Genomic DNA, 26,362 nt, shown 5'->3' on the forward strand with positions numbered 1-26,362 from the left:
AGACAACCAAATACACCCGGTGTCACACTGAATACACTGAAAACGATGATCTGTCCAGAGCTGCTTTGAAGTTCAGACGTAATACACTGTCCATAAAGTGGCTGAAAACTCTCCGAAAGTCCACCAAAGTCTCACTATGCTTGGGGCCGGTCTATAACTTAAGAGTAGTCTCAAATTTTTCGTCAAGCTTACATTCTACTTTAATCCAAACTGCAAGAAATTAGCAAAATACACACCAATTTGGTTTTCACGCGAAACTAAGCTGGAACCCAGCTGAAAATCTTTTATGATTTTGATGAAACTGGGTGTATTTCACTGACTGTCGAGACTGCCTCAAGGTTGACAAGGCAGGAGAGTAATGTTCTGATTCACAAGTATAATGACGCCAGTGAAAACACATTCACGACTGAGGTAAAGCGTGCATCTTCATAGTCTCCACTTCGCCCATAATGGAGACACGCTTTCCAATGACGTGAAGATGAGCTCATTGTAGGTTTGAGTGCAGTTGATAGATGGTCCATTTTTGGCTTTACAACAACATCATTCGCCACTGTAAACATCCTTCATTTTTTGTTCTGCTTATGGTGGTCGCCTAGTAGACACTTCTACCTCGTAACTGACACCCGATTAACATTCAGGACCATAAAACTATGTCTTCGCTTTTGGTCAGATTGCCTTCCCTACTTTCGTACCAGTGTTCTGTGTGTACCACGCCCGGCAATGAAACATTTGTACCACATTTTGGCCTGATTGAACCGGTGGACTTTTTGGAACAACAGGTCGATTTGGAACTCATTATGTAGGCGCAGTTCCCGAATTCCTGTCAACCTTGTGTTCTATTCGAATTCACATTGCAAAAAAATAGCGACATACACTCATTCGCATACCACTTCGGTTTTGACTGAAGTTGCCCGAAACCGGTAGAATGTGATAACGAAAGCTAGATTGAACGGAAGCGGGGAAAATTCATCCATTTGAGGGGTCGTTACTCAAGGAGCAAGTCAACACATGACCGTTTGATATAACGTCAAGTCTAGATGCAAGCTGTTCGGCCTACCGCGGTCAAATGTTGTAGCGCCCTGAAGTGTCTCGCATCTCAATCTCTCTACAGACATCTAAGGTGCACACTGATGATTATTTCTAGTAAGAACAAAACAGACGTATTGTGCTTTCAGTTCATTAGCTCAGGTTGACCTTACTTTGAGGGTAGGATCTTAGTTGGAAGGCATTTAAGATGGAACGATATTTAACGTAACAAGAAGAATCTGCAGCGCAGAACCGAAAAATCCCCGGTGTTCAAATAGCCTGCGACGAAAACCTTATCGATCTAGAGTATGCAGACGACATCGCTGTCGTCTTCGAAAAGAAATTGAAGGCACGATTGTCTTGTCCTTTTGTGTGCACTTTTCACCCACAAAGTTGAAAATCATGCTCCTGGACATAAAGTCAACGAATACGCCACTATCAATCCAGGGAGAGATAGTGGGAGTGTGGAGCGCTTTATTTACCTCGGAAGGTATGTTCCAAGTGGTCGTATCAAAATTCGTGCTGTCATCAAGCCTTAAAAGCCTCAAATTCATGAAACTGGAAAGAAAGAAAGAAGTCAGTCTGCTTCTTGTCAGCGATCCAAGGTGACCATTTAGCCAACGGCATCCGGCATAGGTGTATCCATTATTAATGAATTTTCTGTAATCATACACAGGCCCACCTGGGTAATGTTACAAAGGGGACCGTTTTGCATCAGCGGGACTCCAGTCCATCTGATTTGCCTGCTTCCCATCCAGTCGGCTTTCAGATGGGTAGACACCTTCATCGGCAAAAGAAACTGCGGCTTATCTGATCACATGAAGTAGTAGCGTAGCTGACTCCAAAAGAGGGGAGGTCAAACTGTAACCAAGCCCTTGCTGCAAACAAGTTACCAAACAAATCCGAAAGATCATGGTCATGCAAGAAGATTTGGTACTATTCAATGGAGATTTAATCCTGTTAGTGAAGCCAGTTTATGCTTTAAAAAAAACCAAGAGTCATCAGCAGTGCGCACCTGGTAAAATTCGGAGAGCTTCGAACTCACAACCTTCCGGCATAGTTGAACAGTGGTTGAACACAACTGGCTGGTCAGCGGTGTGATTAGCAATCACATGACGCCACTCATCCTTCGATCACGGAAACGTCACGTGGTCACGTATTGACTGACTGCACAAGTGACGACTTCTCAGAAGGACGTTTCACACATCCAATAGAATCATCCTTTCTCCAAACTGAAGGGCCTGATCTACGTGTTCTTATGTAAGCGAAGCCATCAGGCCTTGTTTTATAGAATTTTCCAAACAGTTCTGTGTCTACAGGAGGTTTCGAAACAAAAGCTATCTAGCTTTTGATATGAATTTACCCAACGGTTGTTTGTCTCCTCGCTCCACACTGTTGGTGATGCTTTAATTAGAATGATTCGTGTCTCGACTAAGGAGAGCAGGATAATACACTCATCTGCAAATCAATTTGGTTTTCACGGGAGACTCAATTGAATCTCTCGTTTTTTTATGATGTGAGTAGTTTCCTTTATGAGAGCAGGATAAGTTTTAACATCTCGCGTTGTCTTCTCCCTGTAACATAGAAACGGCTAAAAAGGACGGAGAATTTGGTATCGAAGTTAAGGTATTCTGGGGTCTGGTTCCGGAGGGGTAGATTATCGAATTCGGCCGCCAGAGGCAGTAAGGCCCGAACAATTGTTTTGACAATCGAGGCGTTTCACTGAAGGCTAGGTTGGAGGGAAACGCCAATAAGCATTGACCAGTTTTATTTCCCCAGATTGTGTCTATTAAATATGATGGTGTCGCACGATTTGATTTAGATCAGTCATCAATTAGTCAATCCAAGGTAACCATGGGCTCTCAGAAAGGAATAAGTCGGGTTCAAAAAAGCAGTGAATCTAGCGTATAGTGGCCAGTGATCCCAGTTACCTCGGCTTGTGTTGAATACTCTTTTGCGGGAAATTCACTTGCCATCATTCTCTCCATCTTGACTTCTCCACATATTTCTCAAGTCGTAACAGGCGTTTATCCCATTTGTCGTTTAAATGAGTAAGTGTAGATTAGATTTAAAGGGGGATGCTAGCTAATTTCGTGCAGCAAACTGTTGAAAAATGAAGTCAGCATTGAGGCAAAAGCTGAGAAACCACATATCGATAATTTGCTAGACTGCGTCCTGAAAACTTATACGGCTAGTGTGGTCTGTTCCTGTATTTTTGTCCTAGATGAAATACCGAATGCATGAAAAAAACATTCGAATATCAGGTGGCTTTTAGAGGCCAAATGAGGCCTTTCACGATTGCCAATAATGGTCACCAAATAGGGTATCGACTACTTCCATACGTGATTTCTAGTGTACCCATCTGATGACCAAATTGTTCAATCTTCGGACAGTTCACCTGACTTTGAATCGGTTTTCCAAGAGAACCGGAAAAACACTAATCCAATGGCTGATTGGTAATCCAGTTAGAAAGCTCCAATGGAGTCCTGAAAAGCTTAGCTACTTGAAGAGTCCTGTTCTTACGGGTACCTATTGGCTGGATGTGGAAGGAAGCGGTGAGCTAGCCCCAAAACTGGCGAGGCCTGGAATTTCTCACACTGTTGCGCTCCTTTCTGCCTGTACATAAATCGTATGACCCCACATCAGTGCGAGCTAGAAACAGTTTTACCGGGGGTCCTAAGGTGTAATTTGGCTGGAGATTTACTGGTAATCATTTTGGTGCGCAAACACCTAGGTGAATCAGGAATTCATGACGAAGAGGTGGGTCGACTTGAATTGCAAAAGTAATCCGGTGACCTGGAGCATGAGACATCATCGAAAAACCTGGTGATTGACATAAAACAAAGCGACATGAATTGTGTAACTACTTTGGTTCCGATTAAATTGTAGGCAATGAACACGAAAGTATTGGAAAACGAGTTAGAATAGAGGGACCGGGTGATTTATAACCGGTAAGATAAAGTCACATCACAAACAAACGTAACCATTCTATTCGTTTAAATCTAGAACCACGCCGGATCATCCCTGCTGCCGAAAACTGCAATAATCATTCAGTCTCTCAAACTTTTTCATGAAGGCAACCGGTTGTAATGATGCGAAATTGTCTTGAAGATCTGCTTCTTTCCAAGGAACTTTGGTGGGGTGAGATGGACACGTGGTTAGAGCGCAAATTTACTGACCGGAAGGTTCGTGGTTCGAACCCGACCTCTGCCAATTAACTTCCCCTGTCTAGGCTTGGACGACCTGGCAGTATCTCAGCCCTCGTGCCTCCTTCATGTGGCATGGAAGCTAGGCACCGAAAGGGTGCTACAGCTGAACGAAGGCACTTTGATAGGTCACACCGTCGTGTTTTTCCATTTTCCCAGCATAACTCGTGAGTCTGAGGGACACTTCTAAGCGTTTATCGGTATCCTAAACAAATCGATTTATCAAGTATACTCATTAAATTCCAAAAACACTTGAAGTGAGCAATTAGCTGAATCGGTAGGCATGTCATCGAAGTGTGGGATAAAACAACCGAGCAGGCTGCTCCGGAAAGTTATCATAGAAACTTGCACAAAGAGTCCTTTTTTTCTCAGCGCAATATGCAGCAGTACATTGGTCAAAATATAGCTGACAGTGAGATCCACACTGGATGTTAGCTAACAACACACCACCAGTAAGTCTGGACCACACTACTTATGATGCTTTCTTAGTAGTGTCACCGACATTGAAAATTCTACACCTGTTCAGGTTCCGAGAATGCACTCATCAGAGATGCGACAAGCCGTGATGGTGCAGCCCTAAGTACAAAGTCTTTCGATGGTTGTTTTGCGTCCGTGAACCGATTGGCAAGCGAGTATCCAGAAATGAAATCGGGTCACCGCTCTTAAGATCCGTCTGTCTGGCTTCACCTCGGCTCGCTTCGCATGCTAACGTTGGACGGCTGAATCTAATTACAGCTCGTATCAGAGTCCATCGTACCAGTGAATGTATGTCTACACCACACAACGGTCATTCTTCTAATGCTGAGCTGAAAAAACGAACTAGTATTTTCAGTTACTGTTTCGTTGTGTGGTGCGCCAGAGAGACACAGGGTACATAAAATTTCAATCTTTGATACCAGTCAAAAGATAAAATCGAATTCCATTGCTACATAAGTAGGATGTCTAACAAAGTGAAGCATGTCTAGACAGGGTTTTTGTATACGTATTGATTTTTTAGAGTGAAAGTTGAGGACACCTTTCAAGCCACTTTTATGGTGCCGTTTACCATGACTTGCCAAATGCTCCACTTGTATTGTTTTTTTTTAATTCGGCCCATAGCTCAAAGGGAATTGTAGTGTTCCAATAAAACGTAATTCGACCAATCCCTGTATATCCGCCCGGGTACTAAAAGGATTTCCCTAATTGGTCTGGTCCAGGACGACCTTTTATACTCACAGTGAAGAACTCATCCATGAGGTCTGATCCGGCTGTTGAACAGGACACTACACCTAATAAACGAGAGATTCAGCTGGGCTCCAGGTGAGTCTTTTGAAAAACCAAATTAGTTTGAAAATGAATGTATTCCGCTAATTTTGTGCAATTTGGTTTCAAGTAGAACATAAGGTTGACGGAAACCCGGGGACTGCGCCTACCTGATGAGCCCCAAGAAGGGCGAAACCTTTCGTGGGCTGTCAGCGAATTTTCAGCAACCTTATGAGTAGTGTATCGCGATATCTCGGATATCGTAGCGACTGAAACATGAGGTGGCCTGGTGCAGCGCATTCAGTTGCCTGGAAACATCACAAACGAGAGATTCAGTTGGGTTCCAGTTGAGTCTCTCGAAAAACCAGATTGGTTTGCAAATGAGTGTATTTCGCTATGGACTTTATATACTTTTCTGCAACGACTGACTTGGGGCAAATTCCGTGGAATTACAACAAGGCATGGGTTTAGTATTTTTTCGTGGGAGGTTGAAAAATGATAAATGTCCTTCTTAGAAGTACATCTGGACAGAACAACTGGAGAGCGTTTTTTGCACGCAATCGCCTACTGGGCAACATAATTCCTTTGCCAACTCATTGCCAACGCCGGAAAGGTCAAATGTGATGAAATCTTTCTGGCGGATCTGAGACTCTTTCATCCAGTGAGTTTTCCAAACGTTTACAGCGCCTCTTTACGTTTCTAAATGGATCATTTTCATGCTTTCCTTTAAATCAATTGAACTTGTGCCGCGACTTACGGGACTGGGTAAAATCCTAGCATCCTGATCAGTAGTGCGTGGACCTAGAATCCGTTCTGGAGTGAAATTCACATTTGGTGCACGAAAGCCGTGTGTCTATCACGATATAGTAAAGTACATCTTGCTACTCGTCTTGCTTATCGATCCATGACACTAGATGTAACGTACTACTCATGAGTCTGCTGAAAACGCCAAGACAGCCCACGACAGGTCTTAGCCTTCTTGGCGTTTATCAGGTAGATCCAGCCCCCGAGGTCCCGTCAATCATTCGAACCCCAATCGAACAGACAGTGAATTTTGTTTTGACGGGAGGCCCAACTGAGTCCAGCTGAATCTCTCGCTCACGATGGTCCGTTTCAACTGAGGCTGAGAGGAACCGGTAGTGAGCTGTCGACTGGGTTTCAGCAACCTTATGAGTCTATTAGGTTTGTTAGTCTATCACGTCTATACAACGCATCGTGATGCGTCGAAGATCTTACCAACTGAAACATGAGGTGGCCTGGTGCAGCACATTCACTTGCCTACTAATTTTAGGAGAGAGATCCAGCTGGGCTCCAGGTGAGTCTTTTGAAAAACCAAATCAGTTTGTAATTGGGGGAATTTGGTAGTTTTGTGCAATTTGGGTTCAAGTAGAACATAAATTTAATGGGAACTCGGTAAGTATCCTCACATGATAAGCCAGCCCTAAGCAAAGCTGAACTATCAGTCGAGGTCTAAATCTTATTCAAATTGCATGTTTTTGGTGTTTTTTGTCCACAGTCGCATTAAATTATTTGCTGGCGTCCGTCTCCCGATGGGTGCAATTCAGTGGGTGTAGAGGTCACTCGTAAGATCACGCGTACCACGTGACAATTCCTGTCCCACTTGCAACCTTAGCCGACAACTTGTGCACTAAAAATCCTCATCCATTTTTGTTTACGCGGCTACCACTTGCGTAACGCGCCAGGCTTATGAACTTCAACATATCAGGTCAAGTTGTATTCATGTTCGTGCAAGCATCAATCACGAAGGGACACCCCTCTCTTCACACTGCACACAGCTAGGCTCAACACACAACTCGCGCGCACGGGACAGGAAGTCAATAGAACTCCACAAGTTTCCACGGACAACTATGCTGGAGAGAAGACACACCCCGTGTCCAGAACTTCACTCAAGAACTCTCAACACGTGTCCTCAAACGATAGGTCGCTTTATGGATTATTCCCCTTTTTGCATTGCATCTGTTTGTATCAAGTGCACCTAACTATTGTGTGTATCACATTCTGGTAAAACATACATCTGTTAGTGCCTGTAGACTTCTGATAATCAACTTAATTACGTCACAACTAGAGCACTAACACAGGCACTATGAGTCACACTCTTGGGAGTGATACTGGGAGGTTGAACAGCGAGGGACGGTGGCAAAAGGGATGCGATCAACATTCTCAACTGATGAAGCCTAAAATCAGTCAAGTGTGCACAGTTAAACACTTCAGACCGATTGCACTAAATATTGATTGTCTAACCAACGAGGAATCTACTGGACAAATAAACTTCCGAGAGCCAAATGACCTTTGATATTCACCTGGATCTGTCTGCATTTTGGGTACTAATCATAAGTTAACACGTCCTTACATTGAAAATGTTTTCCATATCAGGTTGATGGATTACATGAATGGAGGCATGACTTTCTAAAATTTATCTTTGGGATTACCGAGTGAATTTACTACATTTTTATATGTGGATGATTAACCTCACATGTCCCGGTATATCTTCCCTAGATAAGTACAATTAACTGGAAATTGATGGAGTCTGCGTTTTTTTATCGGTGCCGCGCTGCTTCATGAAAAATATGAATTTTCGTGAACGATTTACCCCATCTTCCGCACGACAGGGGCCATCTTATGTGTACGGTGGTCTTCTTGAAGCTGTCTTTCACCAAATAGTGTTTCTTCATTGCTTCAGGTGAACATTCAATCTGACCGAAATTGATCAACTTCTTTGACAGACCGTAACACACCGAATCTACCAGAAAAATTGGTGAATTTCAGACCGCAGTGTCAAAAGTCGGCGGCGCCCGATTGAGCACCTTTGGTGAATTCGCAAGTTTGAAGTGCTCAGAGTCGGCGAGAATCACAAAATGACAGTTTTAAAGCACAACTAGTGTTGAACACAGATGCTTCAACACTGAAGACTGAATACGGAGATAGAATATACATACATATATATGTGTGTGCGCATTGTTTATAAGGCCTGAACACCACGCGAGTGGTTGAGCTAACGTTAGTTTTTTTTGCGGATAAAATGAGACCCGCTGCATTAGTGTTCATCTTGGTGCTGACTGCCAGTCGAAAAAGTGAGTGAAGCTTCGGCAAATTTCAGTTGTGCTTTCTGAAGGTGATGCAATCCAATGTTACGAGTGCAATGATTGCCAAACTCCAATAACCCGTAGTAATGCCGAGGTGAATGGTCCGTGCAATGCGTGTGCGGTAAGTGAGACCAAACAGTGATTCAATAATTTCCGCGTTGGTCTGGCCTATTCTCCTTCGTTTTTGTTCGCTCATTTTTTTGGCTCATAATTCCAAACAGCGTGAAGATATGAAAGTCTCGCTTAACTGGTGACTAGCTTATTTTTAGGCTGTGTACCAAGTTTTAGTTCCAACATGAGCAGACTGTCGATTTCGCAACCAGGGGTCCTGACGGACCAACAGCGACGGATTTTCCAGCAACTCGAAGGCACCAACAAACTATTTAGTTGACATGAAGAAGGCAGGCTGAAAATTCGCTCACATTCGCTCGAATACTTCATTAAAACATGGTCACCACTTGTGGGTTTGAAGTAGAGAATTAGAGTATTTCCTGAACATTTCGATCAGTGGCACTACCGATGACACCATGGCTTGCTCAACCTGCTTAAAGTTCACGTGGACTGAATGTCATCTTGGTTTCACAAATTTTTCCTTCCCATGTAGACGAGGTGTACTTTAATCCAGATTCTATCCATAGAAAAAATACCTTGCATTCGAGCTAAACTCACCAAGGGGGTGGAATCACTCAACAGTGTGATGTAGTAAAATGACCAGTTAAACGACCCAAAGACACAAAGTATCGCGTCAAGAAGCCTACTTACTTTGAGTTTCTCAGTGACCCCCGATGACAATGCCTTGATCCAATCTAAACGTGGTTGTGTACCCGTGTGATACAACTTATCGTTCAGCCATTCACAAGAACAGTACCGGTGCCGCTAATCAACCTGTTCAAGTCAGTTTGATTTATCAGTCATTGTGAATACAAGTTCTTATGAGAATGACTAAAATGATGTAGATGAACAAAGGCTATAAATGCTAGTGAAACAAAACTTGTCAGTACACAACTGACAGATGCTAAGATGACTCTGTGGGAGACGAAATCGAACTGATAGATCACCGGACGAAACAAGGCACAGAGTTGAACTTTGCTTTTCAGTGCAATCCGTAGCACGAAGCAGCGGACATCAAAGTCTGGGGTTGATTAATCGATCCAAGTCTACTCTGAATAACCTGGCAGTTACTCGAGACCTACTCGGTTGTACTAGTGGTCGGTGACGTATCACGCAGACGATGCGACAAAACTGGTGATTTTCTCCAAAGTAGTCCGGGTTTTTCTAAGTGCAGTGTGCCACTAAGCTTGTAGGAAATGAATTCAGCTCACAGAACATTTGTTCTCACGTTTGTATTTCATTCCGATTCCTAATGACCTTCGGTTAAAGATAAATAGGTTTTTGACGCTGGTTGAACAGTATTACTCTCTTTTTCGCCGCACAAGTTGTAACACAGCCGACAAGGTTCGTGAGCACTAATCAGCTGATGAAGCGTGAATTATCCTATCAGTGGTTTTATGTGAGCAATAGAGTGGGACCGGCAGTGAAAAAACAGTGTTGAACGCTTACGCTCTCACAATTCTGAAATGTTGCTTGAGACGAAGGCCTCAACATCACAGATGAAATGAAACGAAACTTCACCACGGCAGGAAAAAATACTCTCGGTTTTGACGACATTTATCCGTGCAAAACCAACCGTGCGGACCAACTATTAGGCTAAAAAACTTCGGATGAATCACTGAGGGTTTCTGACGTAAATCTGGACGGGACTTCCTCACCTTCTATGTACAACATCCGGTCGAAGAATCACAGAGGCAGCAACTTGCAAACTAACTCATTTATAGGTAACTATATTCGCCAACTTTGCAAAAGCTGTTGGTAAATTTCTTTCAAAACGTCTTCGACAGCCATCGACTTGTTTTGCCCCTCTTGTGGCTCATCAGATAGTCGCATTCCCCGAGTTTTCCTTCAGTCAACCTTGTGCTCTAGTTGAATCCAAAGTGGATGAAATTTGCATACTACCTTCATTTACACACCAGTTTAGTTGCAACGTGATACTCAACTGAATTCCAGCAGAATCTCGTCTGTGATGTTCTTCAGCTAAAGATACTGCATAAATGCCGCCACGTGTTCCAGCTGGCACGATATCGCTGTATAGTGTCTCGAAGGAAACTACTCTCAAGGTTCCTGAATAATTTTTTACAGCTCGTGACCAAAATGGTGTGCAAATGAGAGCATTAGGGGAAATGTTGCCATGGGAACACCTTTCACAATTAGTGCAAAAGCCGTAGCTGAAGTGCCTGTCGGTTTCTAACACCACACAACTTTAGAGACTGAAGATGACCATAAGGAGTTCTCTGAATCTGATATGCATCACTGACAAGTTGGCAACGTCTGCTACACTAATTGGCGCAAAACTAGGAGGAAGATACTTTCAGCAAATAAGGAAGATCTGCAGTTTGATGTGAAAGGCTATCTTGCTTTCAAGAAGACAAACAAATTATAAGGTGACCAGGTGGTATGCTTCGTTTTCTCGTTAAACTAACTAAGTAGCCTGGTGAATGTGACCGACAGCGGCCCACTAACTATTTCGCCACACGATATTCGCCGTGTTGCGATCCCCAAGTAGCCGAGCGGAAAATGTATACAAATAATTAGTGGACCGAGAATTTCACCTTGGATTTTGTTCTATAACACACCAAAATCCTGACTGGTCACTGACCGTACATAACATCTGTTTTTTTTCCGTAAGTCATACTTCTCAAAATATCCCAAGTGAAATCCCCGGTGTATGTATTCTTTGAAAATTTTTTGTCCTCTGAGGGTTGCATATAAGTGCACTACTGCTAGAGCGAATTTTCTCTAATAATGATACTGATCTCAATTCGCGATCAGCTGCTTATCACGTGAAAGCAACAGCCTTGTGGTCATTTACCATATGAAATCTCACCAATCAGCCTAGACAGAGATGACGGCTGATAACCAATGAAATGAGACCAAAACCCTAGCGGTGTGAAACGTTGAGTTACAAGGCCAGTTGCAGCTAACGCTGAGGGGCCAGGGCAGCTGGCGCACCAACAACCACCCGATGGCCAGTTTTTAGCAAATCCAAAGATGGTCCCAGGTAGGAGAACCAGGGCACGATGTCACACACTCAACTAGTGTTCTGTTCAAAACTATCATTATTATCCTGTTACTTGAGGAAACTGTTAACAAGTTCCAATAACAACGAATATGGTGAACAGTCAATAACCGATTATTGTTCCTTAGTAGCGTCAGAAGGGGCGAAAACTGAGGAGTGCTTTATGGTCTTGTGCGTCCTATTAGGAACCATCACTAGTGCGCATCACACGAAACCCAAGGGAGCTTTGAAACAGCGAAATTCCGACTAGCAGTTAGCGCCTCACCATTTCGCCACGAGCTACTGATCAGTAGCACAAATAAGTTGCACTTCGACGGAGTACAGAATTTTCATTCTTCTGGCATAAAATTCACAATACGCGGTTCTGTGTTGTCCCCGAAAGCCGGATTGTGGTCGCCTGTGGGTACAGTAGAAAACGAGTAAATTCATCGCCTGCTTCCCACGGGATATCGTTAAGACAGACTTCTGATGCGGTCTCGTGATGCAGGCGCTCCCGCAAAAGTGCACGAGAAAAACTGTGTTTCTCACACTATGGCCCGGAAGATGGCTTCCTGATTGTCCGTCCAAACACGTTCCATAAATCATGATTCCAAAGCAACAGCGGCGACAATATGAGCCTCTTCAGGCTGACTGGAAACAGGGGATCGATCTCGAAATCCAACGGCCATGATGATGATCCTGTTTTGTCAATCTCAAGGATTAGTCTGTTGCCTCGCAAAGCTGATCGTCCAAAAGCAAGTGGTTGCCCCTCAAACTAAAACCAAGTGACACTAAGGGCGTGAGTCGTATCAATCCTATCGTTACTCCATGAAGTTGTTCGATTCATTCAACTCAAATGATGCGTTCCCAGAAAGGACATATCGTGTACCAAGCTAACGTCAGGGCTGGTTACTAGGCACACTAATGATTGCAACGCAAACAGAAGGAGAACACAAAAGAATAAATTGCTCTTCTTCACAATACGTTAATACATGTCTTTGTGCACCTGACGGAAACATTGTGCAGGATAGCGAAACCGAATTACGCAAAAAGATCTATGTAACAAAATAAGCCACCCACTTAACCCTTATTTTCGGCTTTGAAGCTTGAATACTTACTGTAGAGGGAATCCGCACGCTCTAATCTTTTGGTCTTCACTGCCCAAGATTCCTTATGACTACTGGACTGTTCCACATACTATCCAGATGATTCCTTACAGAACGCTGCTTCAGCGTCCTACGTCTCAGGCAACTGGTGCAGTAGCCTCTAGTGGTTGGAAAACCAGAAACTGGGCTTTATAAACCTGTGCCGGCACCTTCGTCACACCTATGGTGGAGCTGCTGCCTTGGAGGGTGGCTGGGAACGGAAAACGGCACCGTCAGTTTGAATTTGGAGAGGTTCCGTCCCAACCTACTTATGTTATCCTTCATTGGAACTATAACCGGGTTCCAATCTGTGCGAACCTAACGTACGGGTGTCGTTCGCGGGCAGAAACGTTACGAGACATCTGTGGAGCTATCCCCTCTGGTCATCGGAGACAGTGGCCGTAAAGTGAGGTAACTTAGGCTAACCAGCTCTTGGAGTGACCACTTTTCAGATAGAACGTTCACTTGTTTTATAGTTTACTCTTTCTTCTAATTTCGTTGAGGAGACAGGGGAACTCTTCAATCAAAACTTTGTGCTGTAAGTGAGGTTAGTACACGCTTAAAAACTGACAGACACTGTGCAGCTGAGGTGCGCACTGCCGATGATCCCCAATAAGAACTAAGGAGTTACACAGAGTTCTTGGCTCCGGGCATAAATGGACTGAATTGCAGGAATGAATCAAACAGTGAGTAATTAATCTTCCCCAAAGATAGTCCATTTGTGTGTAAATCGACTTTTAGCCGTGGTATGTTTTACCCACATCCTTTTGGGGAGAGACTTTACTGAGAGAAAACTTGTTTCCACCCGTATGTGCCAACTTTGCAATCCACCTGCTGTTATTGTGTGTGCATTTTGAACATTTTTTGTTCTACTGTTCTCCTCTTTCCCCCTCCGTTTTCCCCACCAAAGTACGCGGAGGCTCACAAAGGTGGTAGACTTGTGCAAGTTGATGCAGCGTGTGCCGTTGACTGCGTGGACGATGAATACACCTTGCAAGGCCATCTCGTTGACGTCACGTGTTGCTTTAAGGACCGCTGCAACTCACATTCGTGAGGGTAGGACTGTCATATGTGTTTTTAACATATTGTGTAAAAAAAATTACGTGTTTGATTCACTCCCCTGATTTGGAATGGGCGCGTCCACTTTTTCAAAGCATTCGTTATACACAGCCTACTAATCGAGATAATTCGAGAGAGCTAAGTGGTTGAAGCCCGTGGTTCGAACTCCACATTTGCATTTCGACTGCCTCCGCCCAGACCTGAGCAACGTGGTAGTATCTCCGTCCTCATGCTCTCATCGGATGGCATGACACCCAGGCACCAAATGGTCGTTACGCTTAGTCAACCCATCTAATCAGACTTTATCAACAAAATGGCGCAGAAAATGCGTCGTTTATAGTTACCTCCATGCATATACAATACACACAAGCAAATATATTCAGACCAAAGATAATGTACAGCACACACCAAAATGTTTGGAGTTAGTGTAAAGCCCTCTTTCTCCATCGACCAGGGAAATTATAATAAATCGCGAAGACAAATGGTTCGATTACCACAAAATTTAAAGCGGGCACAAAGAAACGTAACACAGTATTTATACGGCAGAGGATTCATGGAAGAGGCGAGTTTTTCACCACTCAGCTCAGTCACAGTCCTAGAGTCCATTGAAACATGTGAATCAGAAAGAATGATTTCGCTGGTCCTACAAAACGGTGGAAATCTGACTGTGACCTCAGAGATTCGGTTGGGTATTATGGGAATCACCAAATTGCAACATTCATTCCCAATACGATCGTTTATCCAAAGCAAAAGTAATAGTTTGCTTGTGTTGACATAGTACAACGCCGTATTTTGTATAGAGAAGTAACTACTTACTATGAGCGTTAGTAGTGTGTGCATTGCGGCAATCGTTTGTCCACGCAGTTCGAAAAATGGATACCACTGGAGTCAACTTTGGAGATCTCAAATGCTGATAAGATGTCTGGAGATAAATAAGAAGCCGCACCCGGAGGGTTCATTCTAGAAATCTAGTTATCGTTTTGGTCACTTTTCTGCTCAGACTTTGTAGGGCTCCATACCCAGAAAACCCAGGATTGCACTGAAAGTAGGGTTATCTGGCTGCCTCAGGGAAGCTAATGGGAGTCCTCATCTCAGCTTTGCTTTTCAGAAAGACCAAGCCAATATTTGTCGATCTTAACGTGTCGCAGTGCGACAACTCTTAAACTGCGAAGACCCATACGTAGTGTCCGCAGGATCTCTCTCATTTTATTGGTCAGTGAATGGAAGGCCATCAAAGTCACTTTGCTGATAATTCTTCTAGCCGGAGCCTTAGACTAGATAACCCTCATCTCACAAAGAACGATCATCGTAGACTTCATGGAAGTTTCCGTGGTCTTAGTTCGTCCCTTCAGTGAGTCCAATCACCGAATCGTGCTAAGCTATTGTGCGATTGACAAGGTCAAAGCTCCAGCACAACGGGTGCACTCAGACACGCCACTCCAGGCTTCGCTGAGGAGAGTTGAAGAGCGGATAACCTTCATAATGGCTAAGATATTGTGCGATTGACAAGGTCAAAGCTCCAGCACAACGGGTGCACTCAGACACGCCACTCCAGGCTTCGCTGAGGAGAGTTGAAGAGTGGTTAACCTTCATAATGACAAGCGAAATGTCTTTTTTTGACAAAGGCATGTATCAGACCTATGGTTTATGTGATAAAAGCTATATCAAATGAAAGTACTAATTTCTAGGGATCATCAACACTTCGTTTTCCCCTTTCAAAGAACTTCATCACTGTACAGCCGTTTCATAAGGGCGCAAGTCATCGGGTAAAAAGAGAAGCATGACCTCGTGAGCGATGACCATCTGCGGTCTATTTGAACTTCACCCCTCTCCCACCGGTTAACATGCACTTAAAGTTGCTCATGGTGAGATGAAGGTTAATTTATTGCGGTTTGAGAATCTAAGTTTTGCGAAATATCAATAGCTATAATACTACTAAGGTGGGTGGTGTGTTTCCCTGAAGTAGTATCGGGGGAAAATAGCCGTACTCGAACACAAGTGAGATTCCCTGTTGACGGTTCCAACTATAGTGATTTTTGAGTAGCAAGTCGATAGACGGTAAACTGAATTTTGCTTTTCGAATAACGCGGGTTACTCTTCACTGAGAAAAGTGCTCGTCACGTTGGAGGCTGGTCAGAGGTTACAACATAGAGAAAACTGTGGGAATAATCCACGGTAAAGCAAGTCACTTTCTTTTGTAAAGATGGTAGTTATTTGACAGCGAGTTCGTGATGGGATGGTATTCGGGAGGAACAAAGAGTACACTGTCCTTCTGGAGAAGTTCTTGTACAGAGGAGGGGAAGATGTCGTAATACGTAAACCTATCATACACAGCCATTTACTCATCTTATGAAGAAGATCAGCACAATGAAGGCCATTGCATGGGCGGGATCCTAAACCTATTGCAACTTGCAACGAATCCAACATGCCTTATTCATAAAAAAAGAATCTGAATTTGTCAGGATGGTTAGAGTTCTAAAAATAACCCCAGGATATCCTAAGCCTAGTGAGGTAGTGAAGCCGTCAAGTACCGGCGTTGGAAAATCCGGCTGTCGATCACACAGTTAAGCAGTCGATCAATTCAGCACCGCCGACGATGATTAGTTTTCGGGTATACCGCGGCTAACAATGATGAGTGCTCACCCAACGCCTATCGGACAGCCTGGTTCAAGGTCGAAAGTGCATTGTAAATACCGCGATGATCCCTGTAATATTTGTACTTGGTTGTCGGCAGCAACGCTGTCGTACCCCATGTCGGAGAGTCTTTTTCCAACCCTAGAACACTGGAGCGAGGACGGCAGAAGTTTTAACAAAACCGTGTAGGTAAAGTTATCGGTACTTTATGGTGGTTTCTGGCACCCAGAGTTGCGGCAAAATTAGGTAGAAAGGTGAACAAGTGCATACGTCACAGAACCGGTGGAAACCGGTTAGGACAGCGAAGGTGCCCGAAGGGAGAGTCTAAAGCAGTGTGTAGTGCGGGTTCGGAACTAAGTGCGGACTCAGGCTTATCCGAGGGATAAACAAGAAACAACAAACAAGTAGAATTTGCGATAGTTGAAAGGCTCGAAACTAGCGGTGGGTTCGGAGACGGGTCTAGTGGACGTTGCGCGTGAAGAATCTGAGGAATGCTCCTTGGATTGAAGGATGCTCGAAACCCATCAAGGGGTCGCCGTTTGAAAAAAACTCCGATCAACTCATTGGGTGTTTGATAGACCCTTCTTATTTGGAAGAAGCAATTGGTGAACTTTGAACACGATTGAAACTGTTTAGTTACCATAATGATATACATCCCGTTCACTTAGGGATCGGATATACTGTCATCAATCGTTAAAAATCACTATACGCCTGCAAACGAGAAAATAGCTTAAGAAACGCAAAAATTGTCAACCTGGAATTCACTGAGTCCATGATTTGCCCGAAAAACCTGTGAATCCACCCTCTTGACAGGACTAACCCTCGAGTTGTACAGTACAGCTACGGCTCAACCAAGGGGATGGTAAATTCTTAAGAAGGACAATTTATTACCGGAAGGCTGTATCCGGTTTGGTCACAATTTTTCCACAACGCCCTGTCAGTCATAACTTCAGAAGTAAAGCCAAACAGTGGGGAGAGTTTGAAGAACGTTTGGTGCCTAACAAGGTCTTAAACCATCGGATGTGGAAGAATATGGATATACTTGTGACGAACTTATCAAGTGATGAGTTTACGGATACTGAGAAAAGATGTGTAGGTCCGGAAGCACTGAAACCGACTGACACGGGAAAGGTAAACTCCGTAGCATCAAAGACAAGGACTAAGGCTTTTCTGAAGGTGGCGAATTCCTTCAAATCTAAAAGGTCACCAGCTATCACCCAGATGGGCCAACACCGATGCTTCACTGCCGTACAACCATGGTTTATTTGGAATCCTTATTGTAAAGAAAAGAGTAAAGGTGGACGGGGAAGGGACTTAGTGCCAGCTTTCCACAATCATTCTGAGGTGCCTATACTTCCAGACATTCACTCAATCAATCTAGATAGAAACTGACAACAGGAACGCCAGTGACGTCGGTTGGCAGCCATATCTTGTAGTGTCTCCAACCAGGCACAGTGAGGATCACGCGGTCCCCATCCTGGAAGGCGAGTAGCACCGACAGCACCCAAGCGTTTCGTGATCTCCTTCATACTCCTCTGCCAAGTCGAGGGTTAGCCACCTCTTTGTTTACGCCACTCTGAATTAGACATGGAAAACGGCATTCTCTTCGGCAAACGATGGTTTGGCATACGCAACACATGTCCAAACCAACGCTGCTTCTGGTGCTGGATACATTCTTCAATGGACGTACCCGTTGCACAACCGAAAACGCACTTTCTAACTGCCTCGTGACAGTCAACGTAACCTGTCAGAGCCCTAAGGCAGAAATAACGCAAGATGGACACTTCAGTTTGATACCTCTTGACGATCAACATAACCTGTTAGAGCCGTAAGGCAGAAATAACACAAGATGGACACTTCAGTTTGATACCTCTTAACAAGCACAGTGCCTCCTGAAGAACGCTGCAACTGCGGACAAATTAGTAAGAGGGAATTTTAGTTTCTTTCTACGGATTCTACTGTATCCAACCACGTCTTTGGCCCCATTCTTATGTAGCATTCTCACAAAAAGTACAGACTATTTAACTACAGTCCGTTTTCGCCTCATATTTTTGTAGCATTCCCACAAAACGTACAGACTATTTAACTACAGTCCGTTTTCTGTATCCTGCAGTGCACATAATGGCACTCCGTACATTCGATCGGGAAATTAAACAACATATATATATAAATTTCCGACTGTTTTTTGTGAGCTCGGATGGGATATCTCTTTCTAAAAGAGTATCAGCGCCAGAAAAACTTTGTATCCTCCACAGATGAAGGCTCAGAGCCACCGGATCGCTGCCCCTCGAAAGTTAAGTATGCAATAGAAGCTACTCTTTCCAAACGCTCATTGATTCACCGATATCCTATGTAGAGCTAGAACATTTGTGGCCAAAGAATTCACAGAGACACAGACGTCTAGCCGTCTTCAAATCATACAGACAAATATCGAAACCAAGTGCGAAAACGATACAAAAATGAATAGGTACTCTGTGCGAATGTACGAATGTCACTTAATGCAGTCAAGCGCACAACAAGTTAGTTCTAACACGAGACTCAACTGAATCCCAGCTGAATCTCGCTGATGATGTTCTTTAAATGAGTATGCTTCAAAAAGGTCGCCTCTTGTTGGCACGATATTTCAAACGACACAGGAACATTACCCATGAGTTCAGTGAAAATTATCCGACAGCTGACAGCCTGTTGCGCCATTCTTGAGGTTCATTACTAGGGCGTAGTCTCCGAATTTTTGTCATTATTTAGTTGAATATTCAAATGGACACCAACATGTTGCGCAAGTGAATGCGTTTCACGAAGACGTACTTTTAGACTGTCCGAACGAACATTGAGGGAATAGGAAATCAATCAAGCAGATATTTGTGTTTTCAAATTCTGGTTGTAACGGGCAACCAGTATCTTCTAGTGACGCGTAATACCAGTGAAATGAAGAAGGCCTTCGCTGCGGAGTTATTTACTAGAAAATGCCGACTGACCGGTTACAGACCATTGGACAGAGAGGCAAAACTCTCATTTGCATCTTATTTACAAAAACTGAAAATCCATCTTTTCCTGAACGCGTCCTCTTGGAACTTTCCTGGATATTCATTGACTCCAATCATTCCTCGCTGAAATCCAAGCAAATGTTACAAAGCGATTCCACAAACTCCGCAACAGACCTCCCCTTTTCAGGAGACACATACTACTCGCATGCCTCCTCATCATTAGTATCACCGTTACACCAGAACCGCCGGGAAGGCAAAACAAAGTCAGGGCTGGGTTTCTACATGGTACTATTAATGTAAGACATAAATTCATAAATTATGCAAACCTCGGTAGTAGATACTCGTCCGAAACAAATGGTACACCTGGACTACAAAAGTACAAAAAGGATCATGCAGGCTCCCAGGTGAGACAGTCACATTCAAAATGTCGGTCACAGATGGCTGCAAATGGCTGGATGACCCCAAGGCCAAATGAGTGAAGTGGTGAGGACGAAAAAACGCCGGTTCATATACACGCACTAAACACAAAAGTGGGGCGGGGTCACAGATAGGGACAGAATAAACATGGGGAATTTCAAATGTCAACCTAATGGACCATACACTGGTTATCCAGTATAGTCAAGGAGGCACTGAATTTAGTCATTTCCGGAGTTCAAAGGTTATTGTGTTAGCTCACCGGTGGGGTAGAGGAACAGAAGAACATGTCTCTTCCAACTTTACAGGCTAATCGATTCACAGAACGAACACAAACGAATCTAAAGGTTAACCACAACAATGATAAACCCTACTGAATGAATGCATCGGAATATACTTTATCAGTTTGAAAGTAGTATAGCATCCGAGAGCTATTCATAGTGACGAATGCGCTATGGAAGAGCCTAATATTTTTGCTTCTGCAGACTGTAGTATAGGAGCTGCGATATGCGCTCTGGCGGTCGGATAGCAAGCCGGTCCCCGAGAGCTATTCATAGTGACGAATGCACTATGTAAGAACCTAATTTTTTGCTTCTGCAGACTGTAATATAGGAGCTGCGATACGCGCTCTGGCGGTCGGACAGCAAGCCGGTCAGAAATGAGGACAAATGTATGTGAGCACCTCGAAGAACCTAAATGGGGACGTAGTACAACGGGGTGATTTAAAGCACAATGTAGTACTGCAGTTTCGCTTGGGATGGAACCATTCTGCAGTACTAAATACACTGCATGGAATCTCCCAAGCTGCTCTCCGAGTTACGGCACTTCGGTTAATTCTTTGTGACCCTCTATGAACTCATTTCGGTTGAATATGTTTTTACCAATTTGTACACGAGTAGTTCAACTTTAATCTCAGCTGGTTGGACGGTTTCTTTTTGTTTCCTGAAGCACCTACCTTGTTATATCAGGCTATTCCCAAATGGGAGGAAAACCTTGAAAGTCGCATAACCAGCGAGATGACAAGCTGTTGAACTGATTGCAGCCTATTCACGAATGTTTGGTATCTGTGTGAATAGCATCGTCCTACGTCCGGCATCCTACAGAACTGAGCGTATCTCTTGACCGAGACCTGGTTACCTGTCCATCACTGGTGGGCTTCTGCGATCAGGTTTGACAAATGCATACGACCTGGAAGCATTTGTAAGTACATTTTGTTCCAACCTAGGTTACTGTACACTATTTCCTCATGTCGTCTGATTTCATTTTCCAGTAAACACCATATCGCGGCCCACCGAAAATGGTGCACCGACTACCAAAACTATTTAGCATAAAAGCGGTATCACCCGGTCTTCTTCCTATTTGTTGAAGCAGCTGCTCCACCATACCCTCCATCAACTTGAGTCAGCCTTTGTCCACAAATCCTCAGCAAACAAGTGTGTGCGAGAGACAACCTTGGACTTCTGGACCTTGAAAATTTGCCTCTTGACTTTCATCGACCCAATCAGGTGACGTCACCCAGATAAGTATAAAGACTGTTGAGCTCAGTCTCTACAGTTGCTCGTAAGATCCGAGCTCGTCAAGACAGATGGATGATTACCGAATATGCACTCATTTGCAAACTAATTTGGTTTTTCGAGAGACACGCCTAAAACCCAACTGAATCTCTCGTTTGTGATGTTTCCAGGCAACTGAATGTACTGCACCAGGCCGCCTCATATTTCAGTCGCTACGATATTCGAGATATCGCGATACATGTCTATCTTTGTAATGTACTACTCATAAGGCTGCTGAAAGATGGGCTGTCGACGGATTTTCAGCAACCTTATGAGTAGTACATTACAAATATATGCAGATGGATGATGTTTGCCCCACACACCGTCCATTTTCTGTCTTGGTAGGATATGGCAAAGTTCAACTAGGCTAATCAAAGCTAAACTGCGCAATAAAATGGTTTTAAGTGATCGATCGAAACACAAGACAGACGTGACTATACAATTCAGGGTCCATAATTGGGACCGCAAGTTCTCTAGCGTGGCCGCATTCCAGCAGGAACGTGGGACTTAGTTCGATGGTAAACAGTCCATATTCGTTGCGGATGTTATTGATGGTATTAGGTGAACAAGGCATTTCAGTCATTCGTCGGGCTGGATGAAAACGACACATAATTCAACTTCATCCATGCAGTCAACAGAGACAACAGTGGTTCACTACCAGCTGGAATTCCGGACCGATAGAATTAAGTCGCTGATCAGTAAGCATGCTGTTATGTTGAAGCGGAATAGATGTCAACGCAACAACGCAAAGTGGTAAGACAAAGTCCACCTTGTGCAAAACTTGAATTTGGTATGAGGGCTGTCATGAACTAGCTTGTTGTCCCCAGTTTCACCATTACAGCTGTGTGCCAAGTGATGCATTAACGAGGCACGACGACAGAGGTGTTATTTGGTAACCCGTAGGCAACTGACGTGGTAGTAAACTTTTGTCTCCTAGGGCAGGAATATCAATCTAAGGCGATTTGGTGTACCTGTCAGAGCTACACAGCCTACTGCACTGAACCTTGCCGAGCAACTCAAATAACAGCACAGTTTTAAATAAAGAGAAATACGAGTAATATTTTAATCCAGTTGATATTGCAGACACTAATATCAAAAGAGGCTTCAACAAATTTGATTAAACTAACTGCATGTTGTTGAAGCTTCTTGTGAGGCGAGAATTGAAGCCGACAGTTAGGAGTTCATAGTAGAAACAGAAAAAGCAACAACCTGAAGGACCAGGACAAGCAAGTAGATAAATATACTGTTTATGCTCCGGCCTTTGTGGGGTCTCCTTGGTCGCACAATGATCCTGCCTGCGAGACCTCCGCGAATGGAATAAGACTTTCTACTCCAACATGTTGCATTTTGTTGCGTATGTGCTCAAACCAAAACCATCCTAATCTACGTTCATATTCCTGTAGATCACCAAAAATCATTGTCTAGTGAAGCAATTCTGGCGGAATATTCTGGTGGAATACTTTCCTAGCATCGCTTGTACACCGGGATGCCTATATGGGGCTGGTATTCAAAGCTCAATTTTGTCTGTTTTAGTCCACCAGGGACACGTAGCTTTCGAAAATTCAATTCCATTGTGCGAATACTTAGCGCCACGTATGTGAGGTAGAGAAACGACCGACTGCCTGAGCGCGGACTGTACGGTGATTTGATGAAATTGTCAGCGCTGAATGGATCATCCAATTAGAAGACAAATGTGAGGCCACGCCTGATTGGTGAGTGTAGACACTACAGCCGATCGATAAGTGTAGGCACGGACAACAGGGCTCATTAGTCAATTACATGATCGAATAAATGAACAGCGTACGACGATCAGCCCTAAACTGCGTCAAGGCATAAAACAAAGAGCACTCTGATGCACTCATCTGCACACCACTTTGTTTTTCGTGGGAAACCCAGCTAAATCTTTCTTTTATGTCCTTCATCGAATGAATGTACTGTACCAGGCCGCCTGATGTTTCACTCGGTACGATGTTCGAGGTATCGCAAAACATCATAAACGAGAGATTCAGCTGGGTTCTAGGTGAAAAGAAAGGAAACGTTACGACCGCAGCTACACTCTTAACGTTGGCTCCCCTACCTCGTCCTACAAAGGTGCATGAGGACCGGACCCGAGAACAGGCAGTGGAGTTCTGGCTGCATAGGGGCTATCTGGATCATACTTCACATTCAGGCTAGTGCTTGAGCAACCACATCTGTATTGGTGCTCCACGATTTCGGTTCCTTCAAGAATGCTTTTGATTCTGTTAAATGGTGAGTTTTTTCAACGAACTCACGCAGCACCGAAGTTCTGGAATATCATGCACCATCGCACTGTTTGTATTCACATACTTGTGGGCGCAATAGAGCGCGTGAGAAGCTCTTCACAAGCTTTCCTACAGGCAGTGACATCCGATGAGGATGTTCACTTTCTCCATTTTTTAATACTTTCTTTATTCAGTCAAATGGAGTGTCTGGGACCGGTTGGGTAGTCATCCTTTCAGTGAGGTTTGGTAAACTAGTCCACCGAGTAGCGAACAAATTTGGTTTCGCAAGAGACTCACCTGGAACCCAGAGATTGTTTGCCAAACCTCTCTGGAACAATACTTTCGCTAGTGTTAGGATAATGAAGTGAAGAGGGGGATATCTTCAAGACCCGGTGTTTAGGTTTATCCGAGCGAGAACCTTGTCAATCTGGAAGACACTGACGATATTGTTCTCCTTTTTGAAGAAAATCAGGAAGGATGAACATTTATAGAAAAGCTGACGAGGCTATTCAGTCTGTCGGCATGTGCCGTGGGACGTACAATCCCTGAGCCTACTGAGAATTCTAGAAATGTCACTGAAAGCTTGGGAATGCTATACGAATCTCGATGGTTGGATTAGCTGTGACAGTGGTGTGATAGATGAAGTCAACATACAAATCTCGAAGGTTACAAATGTTTTGCCAGCGTGTGGCGTCAAAAAGCATGACAATGTGTCTTAAAGGACGCGCAAATCAGAATGCAGGGCAGGGTTTATTGTTTTATGGCTGCGAGACTTTGCAGTGCAGGTGGAAAATGAGGCATCTCTAGGTCTTTTACAACCGATGTTTCAGAACGTTAGGTTAAATCTGATGGAAACAGTGAATTCGGAACGAGGTACTTAGGAGGCTGGTTCTAGTGAAGTAGACGATGCTCCACTAAAAAATGCTTTCATCGCTGGGTTGGTTGGATCATGCGCTACCGCTTACTGAGAAGGCCATTTTGTTCCGTTTATGATCTGGACAAACGGGAGTTTGTGGGTGGACAGAATATGGCATGGAAGGAGGGAACGGTGGATTCTACGAAGGGTTTAATTGCTGTTGGTGCCGTCCGCCTTCCAGTATGAAGTCCACGTAACCCTCTGCATGCTTAACTGGAGACAATCAGAGATACGGTGTCCAACACACATGTTGTTGGCATTCGTGCTGTTTGTCTCTATCTGGGTAACGAAGCTGTGGGGCCCCAGGGCCCACTCCCTCATTCCTCTATTCCCTCTCCCACGAAGACGTATTCAAATAAATTCACACAGTTGTACAGCAGGAAACTACAATGATTCTCATATAATGTTGATATAAGTGATAATGATATGATTCAAACATGAAGAATTCATTCACACTGACGATAGTTCACCTGAGTTCCTATAAACTTTGTTAGTTTGATCCGTATTCTCTCCTAGCTGGTCCAAAACGTCCAACAGTGAGTGTTGTTAGGGGCTGGAAAAAGTTGTGGCTTGTCTCTGTGATGTTGGTTTTCTTACACCTGCACTTTGATAGCTACTTACGCGTCTTCCACCTAGGTAGATGTACAAAGATATTGTTCCACTGGAAACGCAACTGGACTTTTTTCCATGTACGTATCCAAGGATACGGAGAAATAGTATGTTAAAATGACTGTTTGGTATTGTGAACAAACATCTTTCGTTTTTGCATTAAGTGAACTGTCTTATTTTCATAAAACGAGTATATACTATAACCTGAATAATTGAATCTTCTATCCCAACAAAAAATCATGACGATCTAAACATGTCAACCGAGATGCGCATCCAACAAAAAATGGATTCAAGGACCGTTATCCTTCAGCTCAAACCCGAAAGTGTTAATTTACCCCCAATCAGAATGGTTTGTCGCTTTACCTTGGAAGGGGCTTACTCTGAAATTTATTCTTAACTTAATCCCGCACCAATGATTTCCTTTCGATTGTCTAGGAAATAGTTCAAAGCCGAATTTCAATGCTGGATTTACAGGTTGATAGCCTCCCAGTCCCGTCATCATCCATTTGGGACCCCGTAGTATAAACAAGTATCGAGAACGTACAAGATTATAGACGGTAATGGCACCTGAACCCAACTTAGAGCCAAACTGAAACAGTAAGTGAGCAGTCTCCGTGAAAAAAAATTGTCCAGACACTCAATTAATGCCAAGCGACGTCCTCCATGGAAACACGGTGACACGTAATAAGCTGAGTTGTGTCAGCCAAATCTTTTGGGCAAGGAGGTATCACATGATGTTTTCACACTTTCATGCTTGTCTCCATACTTTAGCTGATTGAGAAAAAATAATTTTTGACTACCGGGCTTGCTGACCAAAAGACAATCTGTAGTAACGGCATTTTTCTCAGCTTAGTTCTCGGTCAGGGCCCCCCAAGCTGGCGTTCAAGTTCAAACAATCACCAAGGTGCACAAGGTATATTAACGCCCAAAACGAAGTCAGGAACACTGATACAGCGTTTCAAACATATAGGTAAACGGCGATAACTTTCTGGAAATTCGGACGCGTTCTGGATGCGCGATTGGCAACCGGTATTTGGCTAATACCGGGTCGCGATTGGTTGTTGAGTCCAGACTTTCGACCAATCGGATCTCGGCTTGATACTGGGCCGGCAAAC

Source organism: Opisthorchis viverrini, assembly GCF_000715545.1.
Source record: "Opisthorchis viverrini unplaced genomic scaffold opera_v5_121, whole genome shotgun sequence".
Taxonomy (NCBI): Eukaryota; Metazoa; Platyhelminthes; class Trematoda; order Opisthorchiida; family Opisthorchiidae; genus Opisthorchis; species Opisthorchis viverrini.